This window comes from Corvus moneduloides, chromosome 3 (assembly GCF_009650955.1).
Source record: "Corvus moneduloides isolate bCorMon1 chromosome 3, bCorMon1.pri, whole genome shotgun sequence".
NCBI classification, from domain to species: Eukaryota; Metazoa; Chordata; class Aves; order Passeriformes; family Corvidae; genus Corvus; species Corvus moneduloides.
This window is the reverse complement of record NC_045478.1, coordinates 96280247-96289413: the sequence shown is the minus strand read 5'-3', so window position 1 is coordinate 96289413 and position 9167 is coordinate 96280247. Positions and strand designations below refer to the sequence as shown.

Here is a 9167-nt window from a genome sequence, read left to right as displayed (position 1 = left end):
TTCCCTTCCCTGGGATTACTGCTCTGCCCTGGGTTTTCATCTCTTCATGCAGATCTGTGTAATCTAGAGTCAAACATCGAGCAATCAGTACCACCAGGGCAGTGTTTTTAATGAGAAAAGCAGTTAAATAAATGGAATGTCATTAAGACATATGACTGTTTTGGAGATGATGACAAGAGTATAACAGAAAGTTAGTTTAAAATATTACTTGCTACACATTTATTTTTAATGCATATGAAATCATAGAAACAAAGCACTTTAACTAGCTGAAGAAATAGAAACTTTTTGCACACACACAGTTTCAAATCCCAGTAGTATTTCAGCCTCTTGGAGTTGTCTCTTGGACTGTAAAAGAGGGATCTGGATAGTCTCTCAGTGTCTGACTCTTAAATCCTCAAGTGACATGTATATATGCTTAAGAAATGGGTCAGCATGCAGACAGAAATGTCCCAAATTTACAAAAAAAAAAAAAAAAAAAAGAGAAAGAAACAGACTGGTGGTTAGAACAGAGCTGTGAAAACCTTTCCCCTCAGCTGGCTGGGTTTGTGCCAAGATTCTGTGTTCACTTACACATGATATGAAAAAAAAGTGATGTGGTTGAATATTCTTGTCACATGCTTTGGCAGGTTTTTTTTCTTTTTTTGGACAATGCTTTGTTCTATGACTGTTTAGTTCAATGCACTTCCAAACCTGTCATGCCATTTCTTCTGCAGCAGCTAGAAATTTAAAGTTACTTTAACCTAATAAGAGACTGTGTTTTTCTTGTTTTGTGTCTATAGTGAACTTTTCCCATTGAGAAAGGATAATTTTTTAATGCCACTGAACAGATTTAGTTGGCTTGTTGGGAAGTAAATACAGAGTAACCCTCTTCTAGTTCTTGCACCCATCCTCTTCATCTATCACCTCTTTCTTCGTTGTAAATTTCCCACGTAATTAGCAGCTCACAATAGAGTCACAAAGTTATTCATGAGCCAGAAGAGTTTTTAAAATTCTAGCTGTTATTGCATTCTTTGCCAGGTGAAATGAAGCCCTTTCTCTGGAAACCAGCCTTTAAGGGCTAGCAATGCACAGTTCTAAGACCACAGCTCTGCAAAGCACGGGTTAACCAGTGCCAGGCAGCGGGGACTGGAAGAATCACTGGTGAAGCAAGAAAGAAGTGAAAAGAGGGTTTGAATATTAGAGTCCTTAGACCTGCTGCTTTGGATTTTTATTTGTTTCTCTGTTCTCAAGATGGGAAGTAATTGGGCTCATCGGTTTTCACAGTATGAGCACCACTTAAACATTCAGTTTACTTTTGGAAATTTTGAAAAGTGTTTTGTAAGCAGGGTAACAAAAGCAACAGGACAGAATATGCTGTGAGTCATCACTTTCATTCTCAGTCAAAGTTCTTTATTTTCAGCTTCGTGGCACCCTAGATGTATGTCCCATGGGAACCACATTGATGATACAATAATTGTTGTTTTCACCCGAGAAATTTATCACCATTCTTTGAGGGGGAACCGAAACTCCTGGGAAGCAGAAACTTTCCAGATATCCAAGGGCAAGAGTCAAGTTGCCCAAACTGTTTGGCTCTATGCAGCTGCAAGGAAGACCAGCTTCAGGGAAAGACAATTAAAACTATTGTCTGACACGTTATTTCTTATTGCATTGTAATTAAATGCAACAGCTCAACCTGGAAGCAGCTCTATAAACTAGGCAGTACTGAATGAAAAAGATTATTTTAAGGTTCTTCAGATATCAGATTCCCATGAGATACTAACTGAAGTAACTTGTTAATTCATACTCGTATCCTCTTTGTTTTTTGCAGTACATTTAAAATAACTCAACAGAGACATTTCAGAGTCAGATGGGTACAAATGTAACATTTTGCAAACACCTATGGTCCTTTTGCCATGTCCACAACAATAATTGTTAGAGAGTTGTAGAGATTTCTTGCAGCCAACATATTTTTTGGATACTTAGGATATTTAGTGCTGAATGATTTTGCATAGCATGACACCTGCATCTAAAACAACAGCGTTAAAATTAGCAGTGCCATCCACTTCAATATAATGTAATATATATCTTTTTTTGAAATACCAGAGATTAATCCATCATTTTATAGACCTTTGGGGATAAAAAAAACCCCATGAAAACAATCTTCAGTGGCTTTTTACTGTGAGCCCATTGAGGGTATAAATGGTTCCCTGCCTTTGGGGGAAAGAAAGAAGAAAAATTCTACTGTAGTTTTAATAGAAATCCACCCAAATTCTTTGCCTCTGGAAAAATTCTTGTTGAAGATGTTAGTATGGAGGTTATTTCAGCAGTCAGAAAACCCCAGGAAAAAATGTAAATGCATTTTCTACTTCCTGAATTTGAATCACCTCAAACAGGGTGACTGGCATACATTGACAGAGGAAAGAATTATATGCCGCTAAGGGTCCTGCAGAAAAGTATCTCACAGATTCCAATCCATAGATTGCATCCATTGCTACAGCAAAATGCTTTCCATATCCTACTACAATTAGCAGAAGGATTTCTTTTTAGTTGAATAGGAATTTGATAAAGAATAACAAAATAATTAGAGATGAAATCCACAGAAAGAACTCACAAATATCCCAATTCATTAGACCCTAATTAGGTGCCAAGGCTGTGCGGGGAGAGTTGGGCACAGAAGAATAAGCTTTGCAAAGTCTGACATAGTGCCGAGAGAGGCACCAAAGCCAGGCAACAGGAAATGCTGAGCACAAAATTCCAGGTTTCCCCAGAGTTATGTTGCTTTCATACCCCCCACCCAAGTTTGGGTGGCACATGAAAAAACAAGCAAAGAACTGTGTGAATAGGACTTTAAAGTAAGGCTTACTTGGAAGGAAAATGCTAGGGGTCTTTTGCCTTCTTGGTTTAACATAAAATACTGAACTATGAATCAGAGCAGCCTGAAATATTCATTTCTCCCCTTCCGGGCAAGTTCTCTAACCTCAAGGCCAACAACTTAGCAAGTATTTAATTACTTCATTCGAAATGGAACAGTTTCCACAGAAATATTCTGAGGCTCCTCTGATCCCAGATTTCCCCAAGGCACCCTCCAGAAACTTTTGGAGAGAGATTTTTAAGCCAGAATTCTGTTGGACAAAGGGAGGAAAAAATCCAGGTTTTTCGAGTCACAAAGGGATGATCCAACTGCTGAGGTGCTGGGCAAAAGCACAAAAGCAAGAACAAAAGCCAGTGTGCTAAAAACACTCAAGAACTCCATGAATCTTCAGATCTAAATTTTTCATGAAGCACATCACTGACTGATATATGGGGACCACAGTCCCAAAGGCTCCACTGAGACTTGTTGTGGAACAGGGTTTTGAACAGAGATTGTTTTAGCTCTGCTTCCTCTTTCTTGGGGGGGCAAGAGGGGTTGGGGGTTTTTGGTTGGTTATTACTGTTAAACCATTTTTGTTTATATCTGTTATTAGACTCTCAGCCATCACTTTGTTTTCTTCTCAGAACTTCATTTGTTGTTGCACATGGTTAGCATCAGATTCATAAGAGACGTCATAATTTCCAGAATTTCTTTTAGCCTCCTGAATGTTGTCCAGTTTTTTAATTGTTATTTACGAAATTTTTATGGTTTGGAGACATTCTGTAAAATGTGAAAAATAGTTAAGAAATTGAGGATAGGATTTGTGAAGGAGTTCTTGCAGTGCTCTTATAGAAAAAGACAGAAGCCTTGCTGTGAAAACTACCAGTGGAATTGTTTATATCCAGGACATTCCTAGAAAGTCTTTGCTTCAACTGTGCTTTAAAAATTTCTCCTGAAAGAACCTGAAGTCCACAACCTGTCCAGAAGCTTGCCCAAGTGACAGGGAAACAAGATCCATAAAAATATGGATTCTTAGAGTCTGATTTCCAGAAGATTCATATTCAGGCTTCCATAAAAATCACAGGCTTTGTTTTAAGTCTCCCTCAGCAAGCAAGTGGTTTTACAGAATCACTGGTTTTCAAATCACATCTGTGAATGAGGTTCCTGCACCAAAGAACCTGCTATTGAGTTAGATTGCATGTAGGCTACAGATGGAAAAAACCCACTTATACAAGCAGGTGAACTGTTTTGGAGTTAGCAATTGGAGCGCTCATTCCTCTGATTTCTCTCTCCAGTTTCTGACTTTTGTCAGGGCCTCATGGCAGGGCCGGGGCAGGTTCCCTCTTTCTGGCCCTTTTCAGCTGTTTTTTTGTGGTTTGATATGAGTGTCACAAAAAAAGCACATTTTGAGCAACAGGCCATGGAAGAACTCTCAGCAAAACGAGAGTGGATGAAAATAACTTGATCTGTGTGGCAGTAGGAGACAGGGCATTCTTCTTCTTTTTTTGAAGTGGGCACTGAAGAAGGATAATGAAGACAAATGGACCTTAGCTGTAATCTCCACATTATAACATCACAATAGTTGTGCCACACTGCTAACTACAGTGTAACCTTACTACCATCTATCTTCTGGCATTAGAGCAGGTACCCAATGCACCAGGAAAAGGAGAAGGCTGGAAGGAGAAGTACCCAGTCAGTTCCCCTTAGTGTAGAGGGGAAGTATGCCCCAGCCTCACCACCATGGGCAGAGAGGAAAGGGAAGTTCTCAAAGACTCCCTGTTGATTTTAGGTCCTTTTTTAAGAAAAAAAAAAAAAAAAACAATTTCTGGGAGCAGGATGCTCTCCTGAGACCAGTAAGGAGCAGCATCTCCAAGTTCATGGAAAGAGGAAAGGGACTGAGAATTGGCAGATTTGTGAATGTAACAAATGTAAGATTAGTAGCTTACACAAAGTAAATGGCACAAAGAAAGAATGTGGAAAAGATGGAAAGGGCTTAGGAGGTCTCACAAATCACAGGAGACTAAGTATATAGATAAGCATATAGTACGTAGATGAGGCACTATTGTAGGTTTCAGTGTGTTGTACCAAGCCCCATATAAAATAAAAGCCATGCATCTAATGCAGAAGTTGAAAGGAAAGGCATTTCTAGAGTAGCTCATTTGTATAATGGAGAAGGTAAAGGTCTCTGGGTATCACTTTAGATAGTCTGGTGGTGCCTTTTTTGTTACACACAAGGATGATCAGCAAAGACGCTGCTGTGTGACAGCACAGAGGTTTGGTATTTTTGCATGAATCATTATCATCCTGGGTAATGTCTTATTCAAATCTCAACAATATGAGGGGAAGTTACCTCATGTATTCTTGTCACAGTCCATAGACCACTACAGCTGACAAATTTGTGGGTACCAAGACAAAGTTTTGGTGGCTTTTTGGTTTTTTTGCTTTTTTTTTTTTTTTACATTGTTATGTGACATCTTCCAGTCTATGTAAAGGGCTACAGGCTTTTGTCCAGCTGGAAACTTGTTCTTCTCAGCCAAAATAAAACACCTTCTCTGTGATAGCACGACTGTGACTTTCATTACTGGAAACTGGGGTAACTTGCCAGGTGCAAACAGCACGCAAGGAAAAAACATTGTCTGCAGAAAGCATAATGTAAATTCTTATTGTTGCTCATGGGCTCATGTTTTGAGGGAAAAAAGTTGTTAATGTTAAATTTGTTTACTACTCTGCAGTTCAGAGCAGCACCTATTGCTTCCTTCACAATATTGGTAGGGGGTAGCACACATAAAATGTAATGCTTTTGTGTAATGTTTATTTCAATGACATACTGGTTGGAGAAGGTCAAGCAACTGAAGTTGATTTGAAAAAGTGAAAAACTTTGCTTTCTCAAGGTTTGAACTGCCTGAAAAAGATCCAAGAGTTTAAATTATTAACCCTGTTAAATAGCATCAAGTTCCTAATATTCAAAAGCAGACTTTCCAGATACAGAAGAATGTTGGACAAAGGAAAACAACAAATTTCCTGACTGCTCTTTAAAATTGAAGCATGAAAGCATTTTAGATTGCCTAAACAATTGTAGGAATCAAATAGTCTGGAAAATTTCATTTCATGTCTAACAAAGTTAGACAAAAAAGTTCCTGTGGTCCAAAGTGCTAAATCTTCAAGTACTGCATTTTTGTGTGTGATAATTACAAATGAAGATTTCTAAATGAAAAACTGTTTCCTCCATCCTCCTCACTCAAAAAAAACCCCAAAAAAAACAAAACAAAAAAAACCACCAAAAAAACCCACCAAACCATCTATCTAGTTAATATTCAGGAGTTATGCATTAACAATAAGATAAAACATAAATGGATTTGTGAAATGCCTCAGTTCACTACATTTTACATTTATTCTCAGGGGGAAAAAGCACTTTAAAAATGTGTTTCTGTATCTACTGAAGAGCACAGCCTGTCAGACCCAGCAGAACACCTGATCATATATTTAATTTGAAACATGTGAGAGGGCCTACTTATTTTATTAGTCCTTGCAATTAATCAGAAGTAATTCTTAAAGCTAACACTTGATACAAAACTAAACTAGTGGATCTGCATTTCAGACATATTCATGCCTTTTTCCTCCATTCAAAAAATATAACTTCTTTGTGATACTGTTAAGGAATTCTTCTCTTCAGTACACAAATCTGTGTCTTAAAAAGAACATTGTTTAAAAAAAACCCAAAAGCCTTTTGCTAAAGAAATATCTCAAACTTGAAATTCAAGAATCTGGCATTTTAAATCACTTTAAAGTAATTTTTCTTGGGTGAAAGTAAATGAAAATTCCCAGTGGGTTCTCTGAAGATGACTTGTTTTACTTGAAGGATTTTTAATGGTAAAATTTCTTGTTCTTGGTAAACTGTGTAAATGTCTCTTTCTTGAAACGTCTTTTTCAAAATAGTATGGTTAAATATAGACCAGCAAGTTCCCTTCTCAGTCCTTCACGTTGCTCCTGATAGCTACAAGCAGTCGTTTCTTGGGTGTACAAAACACAAAGTCTGTTGCAATCACTCTTGAGCAACACAAACCATACTAAAAATGGGCACTGAATATACTGACAGCACAAAAATTTAAAAAATAAATAGAAAGAATAAAAATAAAACAGTCATTCAACAGTAGCTTAAATCTTAATCTAGTTGCCCAGAAGAAAAATAATTACTTTTACAGTAAAATTAGTAGCTTTCAATATTTTATGGCTCTAAATGGAACAAGAAAACAATATTTAAAGGCAGTCTCTTCTGTCATTGTTTAGCTTCATCTGTTTCTGACCCCCACGGCACAATATTATATTCCAGGAAAACAGTTGTTTTCACTCTTTCCACTTGCTCCAATATTCCCATACTTCTGATATTTTGTTTCCACTGATGCAAGAAAGAAAAAAAAAAATAAAAGAGGGGGAAAAAAACAATTACTCACATATAAAATTATACCAGCAAGGAATTAACTATTAAATAAGAAATGTCTTGGTTGTTCAGCATTGAACCCTTACCTTCAGGCTGCAGGACCACTTATAAGGGGGAAAAGGGAAGCCTTCTGCACCCCTCTCAGAATATTGAGAGAGAGGCAAATAGTTGGTTTGACACATGCAGTACAAATTCCTCTGGTCCCCCGAATGCTACCCAGACTGTCAGGCTGTGTCTCCTTTTAGGGTCTTATCCCAGCCTTTTCTTTAGGACTGCAGTAAGCACTACAAGGAAAGAGTTCCCTTAGATCTGTCTTTGGTTCAGATAGATCATGGCATACTGATCATAAATTGCTTTTGGGAAGGAGTTGGTAGCTGCTGCTGTTTGGAGAACTAGTTGCCAATGCAATTATAATGAGAGCAGCATAATCCTTACAGTCAGAAGGTGGGCAAAAGCTAAATGTCAGCCTCAAAGAAAAAAAAATAGATTAGTAAAAGTGTGAGTTAATTCCCATGCCTCCACCTTCTCTGCAGAAAAAAACAATACCAAAGGAAGAAACTCACTTAAAAAGGTAAGGACCTGAAACATAAGAAGGAGGAATGTATTTTATTTGACTTCTGGATACTGCATTTTAGGAGAGCATTCCACACTTCTGAATTTTTTCTGCAATCACAGAATCCAGAAATTTGCTTTCCCATTTTAAGGAAAATTGAGATCTTGATCATTACAGCCTAAAAACACTGTCATGAGACTCAGGTGAAGTGGAACCAGAGTCACATGCATGATAAATAACCCTTCCGCAGACAAATGGAAACTCCCAAGATCCCCACTAGAGGAGATACGAGAAGTCTGTATGAGTTGTGGTCTGACTGGGGAATTTGGACACAAATAGTGTGTCCTATACTTACACAAAAGGTCAATCAGAAGTCTGTTTGGGAGCCTGTTGCTTAAAAAACTGAACCATGTAACATTCCAGTTAACAATAAAGAAGTAAAATTATGAGAAAAAGACAGAAAAAGAAAACTATACATCTGCTCTCAGGGAACATCTCATTCCCAAGCAGACTGAAACATGCTAAACTAGGATGTTTGCTTTTAGTTTAGCTTGGTGCTGTACTTGAGCAGCAGAAGGATCAAAATACTCTATCTGAAGATTTTTTGGCTTTCTAAAGCCTGTGCTGACATGTGGCACACCTGGAACAAGGCTGTGGTTACATGTTCAAGTAGCCTTCTTGGAAGTAGAGTTATTTCAGTGTGTAATCCAGTGCGCAGGGAATTTTCCTCCGTGGACAAGGGGATTGGGGTGTGAGCCCTTGTCACACAAGCATTTATTCTTCCCAATCTGGACTGATTGTTCTTGAAATAAGCACCATACCTCCATGGCTGTACAAATGTAATTATTTCATCTGAAAAAGAAAAATAAATCGATCCCCTTTGTTAGAGCTGCACAGACAAAGCCATTTTTTCTATAGATCAGCCTTACTCAAAAAGAAGCAGGGCTGACAACATTTCAACATTTTGCAAACCAGAAATCTTCTATTTGGAATTTTTTTCTTGGATTGATTTTTGTTTTGGAACTTCTCTAAACACTATTTAACTTCAAAAATATCCTGACCAAGCTGTACCATATGACATGTTGCAAACACAGAATCTACAAGAGCTGCTTTCATTCTCTTCTAAAAGTCAGGCGCTTTTATTTAGCAGGGCAGACTTACAGATGTTTCAGTAGATCTAATGCTAGGAAAAAAAGATTAGACAATGTGAGCCGTGGTAAATTCTAAATAGGCTTTCTGTTTGCACCACTAATGCATAAAGCCTTGAGTCCTCACACGGCACTGAGGTACTGCTGTGCTAACAGAAAATAAACTCTGGTTTATAAACTGCACAGAATTGTGGGTGG

At 37.9% G+C, this 9167-nt stretch overlaps 1 long non-coding RNA gene across 1 annotated transcript in view; it reads right to left on the bottom strand.

Moving 5' to 3' along the window:
* Nucleotides 1-204: 204 nt before the first annotated feature.
* Nucleotides 205-9167, bottom strand: part of LOC116441209 — a 76890-nt gene continuing 67927 nt past the window's right edge. The window contains exon 5 of the long non-coding RNA XR_004238957.1: nt 205-7226. This is a non-coding gene — a long non-coding RNA (uncharacterized LOC116441209). The remainder of the gene's footprint in view (nt 7227-9167) is intronic.